The following is a 12441-nucleotide window of genomic DNA, read 5'->3' on the forward strand; positions in this document are numbered from 1 at the left end:
CATTGTTCGGATTGCCTGAAGTGCTTCCTAGTTGAGCAGTTAATATCTCAAGGTCCATTTTTGAACTTTTTTGTTGCAGCGTCATCTTAACAAGAGATATTAATTCATCTACTTCTTTTTGTATCACATCAACCTTACCCTCTACTGTTGCTTTATCAGCTGCATGTTGCTGCTTAAGGGTGACAATTTCTTCATTTTTCTTCAACAAAGTTGGTGTGGTAACTCTTCCGTGACATTGCACTCGCCCTGCCTTCTCTTTCCTAAATATGGATTGGAAAGCTCTAATTGCTAATTCTTTAGACTTTTTATTCTCAGCTTGCAGATGTGCCTATGTTACTTTGAAGAAAAATAAGAATAATTAAAAAAAGTAACTACATAATTGGACTAAAACCATATATCATTTGACAACATCAAAGTAAATACTACAAATTAAGAACAATATCAAAAGTCTTTAACTCAGCTGCAAGTGTAAAAGTAACAACAACTGATGGATAAATGGCCAAGACACAAGAAATTCATAACTTATTTTAACCAAATTAACTCCCAATACTTACAATAACATCCAAAGGGTCTTTATCCAATGATTTGTCGTTTGTGCTTTGGTGAGTCTCAACAAATTTCTGCTTGAATAGGTGTTTCACTATTTTTCTTAGAAGTAGCCTGTAAGTTCAGTTCAGTTCAAATTTTATTTTCTAAAATCAACACATACTTTATACTCAAAGACACACACCACACAAACACACACAAATGCATAACAAGATTTAAAAAGTTGTACGAATCTTGCGCGTATTCTTACAAAATTTTTTGGTCCATTTCGATGCCTAAATTTCTGTTGTGCCCTATTTTTCTTGTTCTGCATAGACATTTTCTACATGTCAAAAAGTTTTTACAACCATGATACAACTTTTGTTTTTCTTCTTCAAGCAATTTATAAAACTTTTTTTGCATCTTCGTTTGGCCCATCACCATCGCACATGCCTAAACGTCTCGTTTAGCAACACATCAATGTCATCGACAAATTCTTGCTGGACTTTAACCTTTTTGGAATCACTATCCATGTGACTTATCCTCTCACCATGATGAATCCACATAGTGTAACAACCTCTTTGAAATTGTTTACTTATTAGATGATTATAAACTTCATCACTTCGCCCCTAACTAAAGTTGTTACATATAGAACAAGAACAAAATTTTTTTTCCTTGTGGTCTACCTTTAGAAAAGGCAAAATCCAAAAATGAATTAACACTATATTGGTACCCGTCAGTACGTCTTGGTAAACTACTCCATCCTTTGTCCATTACTTTGTCAACTAAAATAAAAGACACCGACATATATTTTAGACTAACAATAAGTGATTTTTTCAATCAAGAGCTTACTACTTCTAAAGAATTTCTAGAAGTTAACCACTAATGTTTAAAAGATAACATCTCAACCAATCATAAAACTAACAATTCGTATATAACAAACTATGCAAAGAAGCTTAATCAATCGGTCAATGAATAAATATTCTTAATAATTAAATCTTCAAAAGGATTAAAAAATATAACATATTAAATAATTTACCTGTGTGTAGTTTAATGACTAAGATGGTGGCAGCTACAGAAAGACAAACTATTTGATTGCAATACTCTAGTTTTAAAGGACGAATTACAACAGCAATAAAGAATAAAAATATAAGCAATTCATAACAATAATCCTAATACTAATGTTACTATGACGTCTATGACTACACACTAGCACTAGCACTTATAAATCAAACAAAACCTCCCAAAAATACTAGTTACCACATAACAAAAGTATCTTTAACCTGTCTACTGGCACAAATTACCAAATTTTCTATCTCTTAACAAGCCAATTAGGAAATCAATAATTATATACTTAGTGAACTAAAATATTTTTCTGATTTATGACATCCAAAAATTAACAACAAAATCAATTCTATTTACATTGAACAATTATATACTTAGTGGACTTGTCCTGTTTTACTTTTTCTGTGGAATTTCTTAAATAACCTTTTTTTGCTCTTATTATTTCTCTTCATCCCCAATTGAATTGAATCGTTCTCTACTATAATCCTATAACATGACCTATTTCTGAAATTTGCGGAGAAAGCATTTATTTGTGCTGGAGTTTTGATATCTACGGTTCTTTTAATAGGCATGAGCTTTTGTCGTGACTATGACTTTCTTATTTTGGCTGCCAAATAGAGATAGTGCATCTTAATATGATTCACTTGAGAGTAACCTAGGATTGCTTACGCACAGAAATGTAGTGTTTGTGGAACGTATTATTAGGTTTCAATTAACTAGTCATAGCTAGTAGTAGAAAAGCAGCTAACAATTTGACATTCCATTAATGGAATTGTACAACGCTAAAAGAGATGGAGTTGTTGTGAAGTGTTAAAACTAAAATTTCTCAAATATTAAATCAATAATGTCTTGAAAATTTGGGAGAAAAGCGTTCCAGATTTGAGAGAGAAAAAAAGGTAATTCAAATATATAAACTGCTGGTTATTTTTTACAGCACAACCTGAATCATAGTTAAAAACTAACTTCTCTTAAAAAATGTATGTCTTATATCAAATTTTTATAGTATTGTCATTTAATTATGTTTTTCTTTAGCTATTTTTGTCTATTTACATTTATTAGATTAAGTGATTGTTGTTCTTTTATATAATCTGGCATGTTAATCATTTATAAATTCATCAATTTTAATCATGAATAAAAATTTATAATATATTGACATTTAATTATGTTCTTTATCTATTTGTATCTATTTACATTTATCAAACTAAGTATTTGTTGCTATTTTATATAAACTGGCACGTTAATAATTTATAAATTCATCAATTTTAATAGTTCAAAGAGACTGAAAATAATAACACATGAGTAGAAGCCACCAAGCCAATCAACCATATACAAACTTGTAGACTTGTGGTAATATTGTTCTATTTTCAATCAATGACCAAAACAGAGCAGTGACTAAAATAGAAAATGCATTTTCAGAAAATCAGTTACCAAATTAAAATCAAAACAGCATTATACCAAATCAATATTAAAATCAAAATATAAACCAAATTAATTAAATTCACTGAAGAAGAGACAGCTGAGTTACCTAAACAGAGGTTGAGCCACAATGAGAAGGAAGAGAACAGTGCCCACGATATAGGGCGCGATTCAGAAGCAGTGACAATGACAGAAGCAGAAGCAGAAGAGGCAACAACATGCAAACGACTAGGAAAAGCATTGACAGCCAGGGAATCAACGACCACAGTGAGGAGAGGGCAGAAGCTGCGTTGGCCAGGGCAAGCAGCAACGACTAGGACAAGCAGTGACGATATAGAGAGGAAAAAATGGCCAGGAGAACCAGTGACAGCATAGAGAGGGGACAAACGGCAAAAGCAGAAACGAGCTTCCTTCGATGGTAGGTTAGGGCTAGATGGTAAGGCTGGGTGAAGTTTGACATTGTTCGACGATGGCTCTGATGATGAGTGGTGTGAGTTATGGTGGGTTAGGGCTAGTAGAGAGAGGGAAAAAGACTAGCTCTGTGTTTTGTTCTGAAAGGAGGTTGCCAAAATATTTTTGAAGTGTTAAAAAATATTATGTTAAATTTTAGAGCGGGAATGAAACTAAAAATATATAATATTTGTTATAAATTTATTTAATTTTATTTCTTCTATAAATAATATTCGTTATATATTTATAACAATAATTTTAAGTGTTCCACAAATTTAGTATTCATAGAGAAAATTGTTTAAATTTGTATGATTATTTTTAACTATTTTCATATGTATCTTTTAATTTGTATAACTATTTAAATAATATTAGAAAATTGTTGTTTCATAAAAAAATTGTTGAGTTATAAGATCATTTTTTAAAATAGTTAAAGAGAACGGTTTTATTTTGTTGCTATAACGTCATGAAAAATTGAACTTCAATAGAAACACTATAAAAATTATTGTCTAAGATTATCTAATAGAACGGTTTTAAAGTGTAGCAGTTTGGCAACGGTTTTATGCATGTCATTTGTACAATTATTTAAATAACATTAAAAAATATTTGCTTAAAAACAAATCATGGTAACGGTTATAAAACCGTCCTTTAAAATAGTTAAAGATAACAATTTTAGTTTATTACTATACAATAATAAAAAATTGAACTTCAACAGTAACATTATAAAAAACCGTTGTTTAAAACTATCTAAGAGAACGGTTTTAAGGCGTTGTAAAATTTGACGTTGCAAAAGCCCATATTTGTTGTAGTGTATAATACTATTTTATCTCATCATTTGATTTTAATTTTTATTGCATGCATTTATTTAAAATGATTGAGGTCTTGTTTGTTTTGGAGCCACTAACCATATAGCTTACCTACATCAACCTAGTTAGCCACTTTGAGCCTCCTATCCCTTTTCATTTAAACATAGCACAATACAAGCCTAAGATGAAAAATTAATAAATTACCTTGAGCCTAAATCTCTAGGTAACTTAGGATGTTATATGTGTTTAGGAATAACATAGGAGTGTTGCATGAGAACATGCAATAGTCAAAGTATTGTGGATGATATTGTTCTAAGGGTTACCTGAAATGTTGATTTTAGGCCAGAACGTGAGGTCCAGACTCTTTTTGGGGCAGCATCCGACTTGTTCTTGCGTCAAGGTGCCGTCGTCCGAGTTCCTTGTGAGGAGGTGGGGGTGGTACTTGTAAGAGACTCCTATGCTTAAGTTAGCAAGGGTTTTAAGCAGGTTTTTAGTAGATTAGAACGTAAGTTATACCTGAGGGTGTCAGTGAATTTAGAGTAGAGTCGATAACCACCTTTGTTGGAGTAGTTCCATCGTTATTGATGGATAACCGTTCCCTTTATCTTGGGAGTTCGTTGACATCTATCTTTTAGGGGAGATAAAGATAGTAGGAGAGATTCACGGAGGTAGTTTACTTGCTTAGGCAAGTACAGCTTGAACTTCTTTCCAGTGTCTGACCTCTTTAAAGAAGTCGAGTACGGTATAAAGACCTCCTTTATGGGTTGGGTCTTTCATCCTTCTTAGGCTTGGCTTCAGTTGTTAGGTCAGGGTATGAACAGTGCCTTTGCTTGAGTCCTGAGCCTTTTAAGAGGTCGAGCTCAAGTAATTTTGTGACCTTTGCTTTGACGTTGGGTATTCCACTTTTTAAAGTTTGGATTCCCGACGTGTTTTCAAACATTTGAATGTTGCCTCCTTTAATGCGGGACGAACATTTCATGCTAGTTTTCCTTGGGACCTATGCACGTTTTTAAAGAGGAGTTAAGAGGCATTTTTCCCCATGTCTCTTATAAAAGCACCTTGGCCACTCTTCTCCCTTTTCACGTTTCTAAAAAGATCTTCCATTACTTTCTTCCTTGCAACACCAAGAATTTCTCTTCGTTGTAGGAGAAAAATTTTCTTCTTTGTTTGTGACTCCTTGTCCCAATATTTTCTTTATCTTGGCTCGCGTTTAATTGAAGAGGATCGTCCACAAATTGCTATTTTACGTGCTCTCCTCCGTTTCGACTTTCATCGAGGTTGGTGTTTTTTTTCTTGAAAAAATCTTTTCATTTTACTTTATTAGTAGCTTTGTGTTTTTGTCTGTCTCGCGGTTATTCTTGAATGATCTCTGAATGTCGACAATATGTTATTTGTTGATACTTGGATTTTTGATGATTTTGTTTTTTCTTGAAAACTTTCCTTTTATTTGACTACTGTTACTTTGTCTAAAAGCTTCCTTTTTGTTGACTTTGATTGCCTTTCTAGAATTTCTAAAAACTATAATCATTTTGATTTATCGATTACGTTTGTGTTGCCCCTAATGTTGTAACTGCTATGTGATGATGTTGCTATGGGTAGTGTAGGAAGGACACCATATCGGTGCATTCCATATGTAGAAAATGTTTGAAATTGCCTTTTTGGTTTTACTGGTTGTTACCCGACTTCTTTTGGACGATGTCCGAGCTCTTTTAGTAACGACTTTTTCACTTTGCATTTGTAGGTATAACCTTTATGTCGCATTCTGTTGTCCTCAATATGTTAACTAAAGTTTCCCCTAGCCTTTTAACTTGGGTAAATTATTTTTTCCTTTCTTGCGTTCCAGTAGTGGATAAGGAGTATTGTGATGCTTTTTGTAGGCACCATAAGGTTTGTGAGAATAGAGAGGACGAGAGATATTACGAATTGGTAGTGCCTGACCCTGTGGAGAGAATTTGTTTTCCTCCTTTAGATAACATGGAACGCCTTTTTTTCTATGCCTATGATTGTTTTTTCTCCAAATTAGGCATTTTACTCTCTTTTACCAATTTTGAGTCGAATATTCTTTGGGTTTGGAATGCTGCCCATCCCAATTACACCCAAACTCTTGGGCTTTCCTGAAAAATTTTCAGCTCCTCTGCCAAGAACTTGATGTCCGCCCTTCCTTTGCAGTCTTCCTTTATTTGTTTATATTGACTAAACCTGGGACGTTGAAAAGAAAGGCCTCTTAGTTTTTCTTTTGAGCCATTTAGGGCAGGAAAGTTTTTTCTATTTTTTATGAGTCCTTCCACGACTTCAAAAATTACTTCTTTAAGGTCCGATCTGTAGAGAGTGGCTGGCCTTTCTATATAGATGAGAGTGATGAGCCTTCCTTTCCTCTGTACTGGCAAGAAGCTCCCATGATAGCCAAATACACTGTAGATAAGTTAGATGAAGTCAAAAAATATTTTCTAGATGTGTTGCAAGAGTGCTAGAACCGGGCTCCTCACTTAGACACAAAAAAGTTCTTAGGGGATCCCGTTCAGCTTCAGTCTGAGCTAGGTAGTCTCTTGATCTCTAGCTTTTATAATTTCTTTAAATTGTATTTTGTTGTTCTAATGTGTCTTTTGTTCTTGCAGAGACCATGACTTCCAAGATCTTGTCAATGAAATACTTGCATCAGACTCAGAAGACAGTTGTGGCCCGAGGTCTTCAGGGTAAAGGGGCTGGGGGCATTTCATCCCAACCTTCCCCAAAGAAATTAGATTCTGGTTCTTTTGCTCAAAAGAAGATCATTCCTACTCCTTCCATTTGATTGATTTCCTCTAACCCACCTTCAATGAGCTCGGGTGCCCTGCCTTCCCCATCGCCTTTAGGGCCTCCTCCTGAAAAACAAAAGACTACTAGGGAGTTGAGTATCAACGATAAAGGGTTTGACAGGTTTACTTGAAGTGAGAAGAATATCTTGCCTCATAGTCACATAGGCATGGATGATATAGCTATCCAAAATCACCTCAACCATATGGCCTATAATGGTATTCGAATGGCAGGAGTGTGCACTGCTCTAGCTAAGGAACTGAGAAAGATCCCTATTGGTACCACTCAAAGCTTTCTTAACTCTTCCTGAGCTAAGGTGGAGAGACTGAAGGGTTTGAAGGTGGAGTTAAAGGAGGAGAATACTAGGCTGAAATCCGACCTGGAGAAGGCTCGTGCCCGGTTAAGACAGCTGAGGCCGATGTAGCTATGGCCGATGGGGTGAAACAGAAGGGCGAGGAGAGTTATACTCGAGCCTACGGGGAAAAACTCGACCTTCAAGAGGAGTTAAAAAATGCCCAGGAGGAGTATGTTGCCCTTCAGGAAAACACGGTCGGAGTGATGGACGAGATGTTTAACAATTTAAAGGCTCAAATCCAAGTCCTTGTCCTCAACATCGATCTTTCCTTGTTTAGCCAAGACAATATCATTGTTGACAAGAAGATTGTGCTGGCTCCCAATGATGATGAGGAGCCTAAACCTGACCCGAAGTCTCAAGGAAGCCGACCTCCTCAGATCCCCGAGGTCTGCGCTAAGGTAAAAGATGCTAAAACTCCTTCCTCACCTCTTGGTCCTATTCCGGTTGTCCTAGTCTTGGTGCATCCCCTAACCCCTCCTATCTGAGGTAAAGATGCCGAGACTAGTGAAGACCTTAACCCTCTACTTGGTGCCACTTCTTAAAATGCTTTTATGTTTTTCTTTGGGTTGTTCGAAATGACCTGGCTTGTGGGACTTATGACACTTTTTTTTTGTAACAGTTAGTAGCTTTTTTGAACACTTTGTTTTTGTTATGGCTTCTTTTTCCATAACTTTATAAAGTAGCATTCAAGTTACTTTCTTGTATCTTAAAAAACCCTTCTGTTTTTTAAGCGAGTGAAGCTAGGTCCTTGAGGTTGATATAGTTTGCTAGATTTCAGATCTTAGCAACTTTTTTAAGTAATGAATTCATTTATGAGTCTTATTTCCTAGTTTCGATCTTGTGTAGTAGGATTTTGTTAAGTTACTTCTACACTTTATTTTTATTCGGCTTGTAGTTAAAGTTGGTTTTCACGAGTTGTTTTTATTAACTTCTTACATTAATTTATACCTCGTCCTTTATCTTGCCGACCATTTTAGGTCAGGCAATAATTTTCGTGATTTGTTGAGCTTAAATTAATGTGTTTTTAATAGGAAACTGTTGAAGAAAGAAATAGAAATTTTATTGATAAGAAAGAAATTCCTTTACATAAACCTACGAATTAAGGGCTTCAGTACCTCTAGCCCTTGTTTTAGTTCCCCATTAAAACCCCCTTTAGAAAAAACTATTTTTCAGGGAAAAAATCCTAGGGTCTGGAAAAAAAGTATACGAAGGAATAAGCTTTGCAATCTAGCTGTAGTACTTTCTTAGGTCACACGCGTTTCAAGACCTTGAGAGCTCCTGCCCTTGGAGGTCGGACACTTTATAGTAACCTTTGCCTAAGACCTTGACTACCATGTAAGGTTCCTTCCAGTTTGCAGCTAGTTTTCCTTCAATTGACTTTTGCACTCTGATGTCATTTTGGATTAGGATAAGATCATTAGTGGCGAAGCTTCTTTTGATCACCTTATGATTGTACCTTAGAGTCATCCTTTGTTTTAGGGCTTCCTATCTAATCGGAGCTCTTTCTCAAACTTCTTGAAGAAAACCGAGCTCTTCTTTTTATGCCTGGATGTTTACTCCTTCATTGTAGAATATAACTCTAGGTGATTCTTCATCAATTTCATTGGGAATCATAGCCATTCCGTAGGCAAGTCGGAAAGGTGACTCTCCTATTGTAGAATGCGGGGTTGTCCAATATGCCCATAAGACTTAAGGGAGCTCATCCGCCTAAGCCCCATTTGCGTCTTGTAATCGGCACTTCAACCTAGCCCCTTTGACTTTATTTGCGGCTTCAGCCTGTCCATTAGCCTGGGATGTTCTACTGATGTGAATTTCTGTTTTATTTTGAGGTCGGCCACCAGTAACTGAACATCGTGTCGGTAAAGTAAGTATTATTGTCTGTGGTGATGGAGTGAGGAAGCCCAAACCTTGTGATAATGTTCTTGTACAGGAATTTCCAACTTCTCTATGCGTTTATAGTTGCTACTATGAGGTATTTGAGGTATTTGACTTGATCTGGGGCTTGAGTAAATGGTCCTAGGAGGTCAAGACTACATTTTGCAAATAGCCATGGTGAGGTGATACTAATGAGTTCCTCAGCTAGCGCAACGTGAAAGTTGGCATACTTCTGGCAAGGTGGGCACTTCTTAACAAACTCAGTCGCTTCCTTTTGCAAGGTCGGCTAAAAGAATACAGCTCGAATCACCTTTTTGGCTAGTGATCAGGCTCCCAGATGATTCCCACATATGCCATTGTGCATGTCCTCTAAGACTTCTTTTGTGTTGGAGGACAGAATACACTTCAAGAGGGGTGTTGATCCCTCTTTTGGCCTCCTTTTCATGCCCAGGAAGAATATCGAATTTGAGATAATTGACTATAGGAGTCATCCATCCCAAATTTTGATTAGATATGGTCATTGCCTTCTCTTCCCCTTTTGCTATTGATGGTGCTTGCAAAGTCTCCTAGAAAAGGCTTCTATTGTTTCTACCTAGCATGTTGTTGGCTAATTTGGAGAGCGCATCAGCTCGGATGTTTGATTCCTGGGCTATATGTCAGACCTCTCCTTCTGTGAAGTGTGTTAGCTACTTTTTTGCTTCGTCCAAGTACCTTTTCATGGTGGGATCTTTAGCTTCATAGGCACCGTTAGTTTGCGAAGTTATTACTTGAGAGTCACTGAACACTATCAACCTTTTTTCCCACACTTCTTTGGCCAGCTTCAAGCCAGCAAGTAAGGCTTCATATTCTGGTAGGTTATTAGAAGCAGGAAACTCAAACCTTAGTGAAAGTTCTATCCGAGTTCCTTGGTCACATTCTAGGATGACACCTGCCCCATTGTCGTCTTTGTTGGTTGACCCATCCACGTACAAACTCTATGTAGTTATTAGGATTTGATTGCTATTCGAGCTTCATATCTTAAGTCAAATTCAGACAGCTCAGTAGCCCATTGCAGAATCTGTCCTGCTAAGTCTGTCTTTTGTAAGATGTGTTTCACTGGCTAATTAGTACGGAATTTTATAATATGGGCTTGAAAATAAGGTTGAAGCCTTCGAGAGGTGAGGATAAGGGCATACACGAACTTTTCTATCTTTTGATAATTCAGTTCTGCCCCCGTAGGGATTTACTGACGAAGTAGATAGACTACTATCCCTTTTCATCTTCCCAAATCAGGGCTGAAGCTATAACTCAGTTAGCCACTACTAGGTATAACACAATTTCTTCTCCCGACACAGGTCGGGTAAGTATGGGGGTTGCCCCAGAAATGCTTTCAAGTCTTGAAAGGTTTGCTTGCATTTTGGGGTCCATTCAAATTGCTTCTCCTTTTTTAGAATGGCGTATAAAGGTAGGGATTTTAGTGCTGATCCTGCTAGAAATCTAGATAAAGCTGCTAACTTTTCGTTTAGTTGTTGAACTTCTTTGACACAGGTCGGGCTCTTCATGTTTAGTCTAGCTTTGAACTTATCCGGGTTTTCTTCTATGCCTCTTTGAGTTAGCATAAAACCTAAGAATTTTCTCGCCTTTACCGCAAAGGTGTATTTTGAGAGATTTAGCCTTATTTCATGCTGGCTTATTATAGAAAACACATTGAAGAGATTGGACAATAGTGTTAAGTTCTCCTTGGTTTTTGACGAGCATGTTGTCTACATATACTTCCACAAGCTTTCTTATGTAGGAAGAGAATACGTTATTCATGAGTCGTTGGTACCTAGCTCCTACGTTCTTTAACTTAAAAGGCATTACAATGTAGAAATAGTTAGCTTTTGGAGTTATCAATGAGGCCTTTTCTTGGTCTAGTTTGTACATTGGGATTTGGTTGTATCCCGAGTAGACGTCCATGAAGGACAAATACCAATAACTCAAGGCTGAGTTGACCAAAGCATCAATGCTATGGAGAAGATATGGATCCTTGGGCCAAGCCTTATTGAAGTCAGTGTAATCTACACATATCCTCCATTTTTGTTTTGTTTTCTCACCAAAACGATGTTAGCTAGCCACACTGGGTATTTCACCTCCCTTATAAATCCTGCTTCCAACAAGGCTTGTACTTGTTCTTCCACGACCTGTGTTCTTTCTGGTCCAAGCTTCTGACACCTTTGATGGATCGGTTGGGAGCCCAGGTATTTTGCGAGTTTATGAGATATCAGGTCGGGATCTATGCCAGGCATGTCGGAGGCTTTCTAGGAAAAGGGTCAGAATTTCTTCTTAGAAGATCAATAAGCTATTTTTTGAGTCCTTCATCCAAGTTGGCTCCTATGCTTGTTGTTTTCTTGGGGATGTCTCCAATTTATCCTTCTTCTAATTTGCCTTGAGGCTGGGGACGTAGTTCTTCTCGAGTTTGAATGCCATCGAGCTCGATGGTATTGACCTCTTTTTTTCCTAAGACTTCTTTTTAGATTGAGACTTTCATTGTAGAACCTACATGCTAGCTTCTGATTTCCCCTAAAGGTGGTGATTCTTTCTACCGTGGGAAGCTTCATACAGAGGTGGGGGTGTGAACACAACACCTGCAAGTCGATTCAAAGTTGTTTGTCCTATTAGGGCGTTATATGTCGAGGCTACGTCAATAACGATATAGTCAATGTTCAAAGTCTTCGACCTTGTGCCCTTGCCAAAGGTACTGTAGAGGGAGATGTACCTAAGAGGTCAGATCGGCACGTCCCCCAGTCCAAAGAGGTTATCTGGATAGGCCTTTAGATCTTTTTTCTCTAATCTGAGTTTGTCAAAGTGGGCTTGAACAGTATATCGGCCGAGCTTCCCTGATCTATCAGTATCCTATGGAGGTTGGCATTGGCGACGATCATGGTTATGACCACAGGATCATCATGGTCGGATGTTACCCCTTGGGCATCTTCTTTAGTGAACGAGATGGTGGCCAAGTCCAGAAATTTGGTATCTTCCCCGACTTGGTACACCTTTTTTAAATGCCTTTTCTGTGATGATTTTGATATTCCTCCTCCAGCAAATCCCCCATTAATCATGTGTATGCGCCGCTCGGGAGTTTAAGGTGGACGTTCCTGTCGTCCCCTCTCTTTATCTCTCTTTCTTTTCCCTAGCTCT

The sequence above is a fragment of the Arachis duranensis genome, chromosome 4 (genome assembly GCF_000817695.3).
Source record: "Arachis duranensis cultivar V14167 chromosome 4, aradu.V14167.gnm2.J7QH, whole genome shotgun sequence".
Taxonomy (NCBI): domain Eukaryota; kingdom Viridiplantae; phylum Streptophyta; class Magnoliopsida; order Fabales; family Fabaceae; genus Arachis; species Arachis duranensis.